General features: G+C 48.6%; 1 long non-coding RNA gene across 1 annotated transcript; it reads left to right on the forward strand.

Annotated features, from left to right (window-relative positions):
• The first annotated feature begins 1,420 nt into the window (after positions 1-1,420).
• On the forward strand, positions 1,421-2,106 carry LOC103172890. Its single transcript, XR_006086193.1, has 2 exons — positions 1,421-1,626; positions 1,816-2,106. It is a non-coding gene; the product is annotated as an uncharacterized LOC103172890 (long non-coding RNA).
• Positions 2,107-6,931: the final 4,825 nt, after the last annotated feature.

Consider the following 6,931-nt stretch of genomic DNA (forward strand, 5'->3'; position numbering starts at 1 on the left):
AGCCACACACCTTATTCTATGCAAAAACCCAGATACTGTGATGATGGGTTAGACACACACTCAGTGGGAGCAGAGCTGGTAACATCCAGACATGACAATACTGACTCTCTCCTCACCATGTTACCCAACTCTTCCCTAACCAAGAGGCAGATTATTCATGACTCTATTTTTTCACCTCTCCTTGCTACCCCCAGACCCCTGATATTCTGTCAGTTTGCCTGTCAGACCTCAGGAGCTGGATGAGCGCAAATTTCCTTCAGCTGAACGTTGACAAAATGGAAGCCATTCTTTTTGGCTCTCATCAACATCTAAAATCTCACAGTTCTCACGTCATCCACATTTCCGACCTCGCCATAAAACTCTCTGAACCCGTACGCAACCCCAAATTATCCTTACTCCCCCACATCTGGTACTGAACCAGCACTGCTTTCTTCCACCTCCAACACATATCTCCACCAATACATCTCTACGAAAGACGCTGAAACCCTGGACCATGCCTTTGTCACCTCTCGGCTGGACTACTCAAACGCCCTCCTCACCGGTCTCCCCTCCATAAAATCCTAAAACACTACCATCCATAATATCCAGATTATACAAAATCTGCACCTGCATTCTCACCGGCACCAAACTCCGCTCCACGATTACCCCAGTCCTTGCCAGACTGCGCTGGCTGCCTTTCCCAGAGAGGAACAACTTCAAGATCCTTACCGTTGTTTTCAAATCCGTCCACTCCTCTGCATCCCGCAACTTCCGAGTCCCCCGAGTACTCCGCTCCACCCTCGGTGGCCGTGCCTTCAGCCACTACGTCCTGAGGCTCTGGAACTCCCTTCCTCAATCCCTTCACCTCGTCCCCTCTCTTCCTATTTTCAAGTCTCGGCTGAAGAGCTTTCTTTTCGACTGCGGCTTTGATCAACTTCCTCCCCATCCCCCTGGCTCGGCCCCGGGATCCTTTAATGTAAAGCGCTCTGAGACGCCGTCTGGCATGGAGGGGGCTATATAAATCCAAGTTGTTGTTGTTGTTGACTCTGCAGCTCGTGTCCTCTCCTGCACTAAGCTCTATGACCCCATCACCCCCATCCTCGCCGGGCTCCACTGGCTCCCCATCCCCCCGAGGATAGAGTTCAAGATCCTCATCCTCCCCTTCAAATGCCTCCACGGTCTTGTCCCGAACTACACCTGTGACCTCCTAAACCCTACTGTAGGATTCTGCAATTAATGTGTTAAATAATATCTCATATTTGCAATGTTTATATATTTGAGATTTATGATCAATACCATAACATATGATGGGAAGCGGATGTGAGTTGCGTCGCAGAATATGCTTTCGTAATGATGACAATCAAAAAACAACAAACTTTTCATTCCTTAAATGACTCATCATTTTGCAAACGGAGTGTGAAACACCCCTCACATTGGCAATGAAAGCAGTCGGAGTGCTTTGCATATGTCACCGCTGCCCTCAGTATGTGAAGGGGATAAATACCTCTCATATTCAGACAACTTCATACAGTCTCTGACCAACGTGTCTCTGCGGTCTTTACAAGGCTTCCAGACTTCCAGAGACCATGTACTGCTTAGTGCTCGCTCTCTCTGTGCTGTTCCTGTCTCAGGGAGTCACCAGTCGACGTGAGTAAACACCAATGTTCGTCTCTCTCCTCCTCACCGACCCCCTCCAGCCCTGCACTCCCCGCCCGACTCGCTCCCCACACATCATCCGCGCGGTGTGAGTGACGCTGTGTGAGTGTGAGCTGTTGTGAAGCTCTCAGACGTCCGTGTGGTGTGAGCGATTTTGTATAACTGAGTTTAACTGTACAGATAAAGTTCGACGTCCGATACGGTTGTCGTTCAGGGATTGTGAATCCCGTGGAGGAATTTGTGCGGATTCGTGTCTGACAACACAGAGATATATTGGACGTTGCTCTGATGTTGAGAGCATTTGCTGCATATAAAGAAGGCAAAGCTGAGGCAGCGGAATGGAGCGCTGTCTGTCACCAGCGCAGGAGAAAGGATGGGATTGTCAATGTCTCAGCCACCGGCCTCCTGTAGCTTGTAACCCACTCCCTGAACAACAGGGCGGAGGGCAATAAATAAATATCATTCATCTCATGATCAGTCTGGTCTTTGTGTTTCTGGGAGAGTGTGAGAGAGAGAGAGAGAGAGAGAGTGTGAGAGAGAGAGAGAGAGAGAGAGAGAGAGTGGTCCCTGAATCCTTGACTGTTTGTGGGATGCAATCAGATGCCAAATTTTGCCAAAACAATGCACAGTCAATCGTTTTTACAGTTTATATTGTGAAGCAATTTGAGACATCTCAACAACAGGATAAGGCGCTATATCAAACACAAGGAATATTATTATTGTTATTACAGCTCTCCCAGGTCAGCTACAGCACGGGGTAGATACAGACACGGCTGAGCATCACACCACACACCAGGTCTAGTCGGGCTCCACTGGTTTCCAACGGCCAAAAGCATTGATTTTAAGATCCTCGCGCTCGTTTTCCAATCCCTTCATGCCCTGCACCACGCTACGTCTCCGACCTGCTTACCGTCCATCCTACAACCCGCTGCCTCCGCTTGACTGACACCTAATTGTCCATAGTTCCTCCATTGGTGGCCGCGCTTTCAACCACCACTCCCCGAAACTCTGGAACACTGTTCCTCTACCTCTCCGGCTTATCCACTCCTTCCCCGTCTTCAGGTCGCACCTGAAGAACTTCCACTTTGACCGTCCCAATTGTCAACTTCCCCTCTCCGCTGGCTCGGCATCGTGCTCTGCCACTGTCAAGCACTCTGGGAAGCTAACGTACGTGAGGAGCGCTGTGTTAATGAAAGTTAATCTGAGGCTTAAGACCATCACCTTGAAGTTTAAGGGGCAGCAAAGATTGATAAAAAACTCTGTATTTCAGTGTGAATTTGGAAATCGTTCTCCTGCAGTTTATATATAGAAACCCAACTCCAAATACCATCTGACTTTTACACGACGATCAAAATTCTACAAAGTCCTGAAAAAAATCCTCCATTCACTGAGGCAGTGGTAGCGCTCTCGCCTCTGAGTAAGAAGGTTGTGGGTTTCAGTCCCACTTCGTGTCTTGGAAACACACAGTCTAAGCCGATGCTCCAATGCAGTTCTGGGGGTTGGGAATACACTGTCGGAGGCGCTGTCCTTTGGATGAGATGTTAAACCATATTCCAGTCTGTCAGCTCAGGACTGACACACAGTGACTGAGAGACACTGACACACAGTGACTGAGCGACACTGACACACGGTGACTGAGCGACACTGACACACAGTGACTGAGCGACACTGACACACAGTGACTGAGCGACACTGACACACGGTGACTGAGCGACACTGACACACAGTGACTGAGCGACACTGACACACGGTGACTGAGCGACACTGACACACGGTGACTGAGCGACACTGACACACAGTGACTCAGCGACACTGACACACAGTGACTCAGCGACACTGACACACAGTGACTCAGCGACACTGACACACAGTGACTGAGCGACACTGACACACAGTGACTCAGCGACACTGACACACAGTGACTGAGCGACACTGACACACAGTGACTCAGCGACACTGACACACAGTGACTGAGCGACACTGACACACAGTGACTGAGCGACACTGACACACAGTGACTGAGCGACACTGACACACAGTGACTCAGCGACACTGACACACAGTGACTCAGCGACACTGACACACGGTGACTCAGCGACACTGACACACGGTGACTCAGCGACACTGACACACGGTGACTCAGCGACACTGACACACGGTGACTGGGCTGAGCTGACACAGTGACGGAGCCAGACTGATACCCAGTGTCTGGGCCATGGTAGTTCTCTCGGGCTGCTGTTACCATCTCTGCTCTCGCTGAGTGCGTGTCTGAGGGTCTTGGAACAAAAGTGGCCACACAGTGTCACAAAATGGGATCCAGCCATATTTTAGCCATCTTTGGAACAAGTGGCCACAGTAATCTCTGGGGATAAAGCTGTAGATTTAAAAATGTGCCCATGACACTGATGTGGAAATAATACAAACTATCGAAAATTAAATTCTAAAGTTTCCGTGAATAATCACTATTCAAACCATAGATCAGATTGAAGTGTCAAACAAGGTTTGCTGTTCTACAAAGATTTTTGTGTGGTTCCGAAAATGTTTCGGAATAATATTTTACGACAAGTACATGATGCTCCCACTTCTGGACATCAATCCAGGTCTACTGTGTTACAACGACTACAACAAGTATCCTGGTGGTCTAATTGTGCAGAAAATGTAAAACATTGTTGTGTAAATCGCCTAATTGGTGCACAAATTAACTGTGCCTCACGTAAATTTTCAAAAAAGCATTGGTGGAACATACCAGACCAGTGGAGGGTCCATTGACATTATTGCACATTGATTTTATTGATCCACTTCTTTCAACACCTCGTAAAATCCGTTATGTATTACTGGTAACTGATACATTCACAAAATGAGCTGAAGTATTTCCAATACCTCATAATACTGCACAAGCGACTGTAAACATTTCAGTGAATCATATAGTCACTTGATTGGGCTTCAAACAGGTATTGATTATTGCCTTCAAACAGGTATTGACAGGTATCACCCCTCACGCTGCTGAAACACTGGTCCACTCCTTTGTCACCTCAAGGCTGGACTATGGGAACTCTCTCCTCGTCGGCCTTCCCGGCACCTCCCTCCACAAGCTGCAGGTCATGAGGAACTCTGCAGCTCATGTACTGTCCCGCACCAGGCTTCGCAACCACATCACTCCCACCCTCGCTCGCCTCCACTGGCTCCCCATCCCCCAGAGGATTGAATTCAAGATCCGCACCTTCACCTACAAGGCCATTCACGGCCTCGCCCCCTCCTACCTCTCCAACCTACTTTCCCCCTACGTACCTGCCTGTACCCTCCGTTCCTCTGGCTCCGGTCTGCTCCACATCCCCCGCCCCAACTGCCCGACCATTGGTAGCCGGGCTTTCAGCCTCTCAGCCCCGAGGCTCTGGAACTCCATCCCCCAGTTCCTTCGCCGCTTCCTCCCTTTCCTCCTTCAAGGCCGGTCTCAAGACCTTTCTCTTCAACCGTGCCTTCAGCTCCCCACTCGACTCTCTACCACCTCCTCGCTCCCACTCTTCCCTCCCCTCACCCTGACCATTTCCCCACTGCTCGGGTACCGACCCAACTGTCCAGCACCTTGGGACATCCTCCAGATGCGAAAGTCGCTCTATAAATGCAATCTTGCTGTTGTTGTTGTTGTTGATTGAGATCAAGGGTCTCACTTTACATGAAAGATAATGGGATGTGTAATGCAGTTGCTGGAATTACACAGGAATTCCATATTGCACCATCATCAATCATCGAGAATAGTGGAAAGTATGGACTCAAATCTAAAAACCATACAGCGCAAATTTATCACTGAAAAGGTAAAATGTTGGGATCAATTGTTACCAACAACAAAAAACGACAAGATTACATTTGTACAGCGCCTTTCATGTCAGGAGGATGTCCCAAAGCGCTGGACAGAGAACAGCATTTCACATTAATTAGCACTAATTTCCATTAGTGCTAATCGCAATTAGATCAACACCTTCTCAGAGAGCAACATTTCCACCATATGATAGAATTATTGGATTGTACAGCACAGAAGGAGGCCAATCGGCCCCTCGTGTCTGTGCCAACTCTTTGAAAAGAATAATCTAATTCAATCCCACTCCCCCACTGTCTCCCCATAGTTCTGCAAACTTGACCTCCACAAATAATTAACTACTTCTCTCTAAAAAGCTGTGATCGAATCGGCTTCCACCAGCCTTTCATGCAATGCACTCCAGATCCCAACAAATTCTTGCAGATTACCGCACCTCTGTTTAATTTAACAACTGTTTCAAATTGGAGTCCTCGGGTTACCAACCAGCCCGCTAGTTCAAATACGTTCTCCCTGACCATCCGATCGAATCCCCTCATAATTCTTCACTGCAAAGTGCAGTGACTGTGTGGTTTGTGGGCCAACATGGCAGCCAATTGGAGCCCAAGAACGTCTCATCAAACAGCCACAAGCGAATTGTCTTTGGCCCAGAACACAGGATGGAGCACAATCTCTTGTATCTCTCCATCATCACAAATGACTCATTATTTTGCTAACCGAGTGTGAAACACCCCTCACTTTGGCAATGAAAGCAGTCGGAGTGCTTTGCACGTGTAACCACTGTCCTCAGTATGTGAAGGGGATAAAACCTGCCATATTCAGACAACTTCATACAGTCTCTGACCAACGTGTCTCTGCGGTCTTTACAAGGCTTCCAGACTTCCAGAAACCATGTACTGCTTAGTGCTCGCTCTCTCTGTGCTGTTCATGGCTCAGGGAGTCACCAGTCAACGTGAGTAAATCCCAATGTTCGTCTCTGTCCTCCTCACCAACACCCTCCAGCCCTGCATTCCCCGCCCGACTCGCTCCCCACACATCATCCGTGCGGTGTGAATTACGCTGTGTGAGTGTGAGCTGTTGTGAAGCTCTGAGACGTCCGCGTGGTGTGATTGGCTATGTATAACTGAGTATATCAGTGCAGGGTGAGGTGAATATGCAGGTACAATAAGATCGACGTCCTGGATTTGTGAATTGCATGGAGGGGTTTGTGCGGATTCGTGTCTGGCATCACAGAGACATGTTGGAGATTGCCTTAGTGTTGTGGGCATTTGCTGCGTATAAAGAAGGCAAAGCTGAGACAGCGGAATGGAGCGCTGTCTGTCACCAGCGCAGGAGAAAGGATGAGAATGTGATTGTCATTGAATGTTGACAAGATGGAAACCACACATTTTGACTCTCATCAATGTCTAAAATCTCACAGTTCTGACATCAACCAACTACCCGTCCTCCCCCTAAAAGTCTCCGACCCTTTACGCAACCTCGGCA

This window comes from Callorhinchus milii, unplaced genomic scaffold (genome assembly GCF_018977255.1).
Source record: "Callorhinchus milii isolate IMCB2004 unplaced genomic scaffold, IMCB_Cmil_1.0 Scaffold897, whole genome shotgun sequence".
NCBI lineage: Eukaryota > Metazoa > Chordata > Chondrichthyes > Chimaeriformes > Callorhinchidae > Callorhinchus > Callorhinchus milii.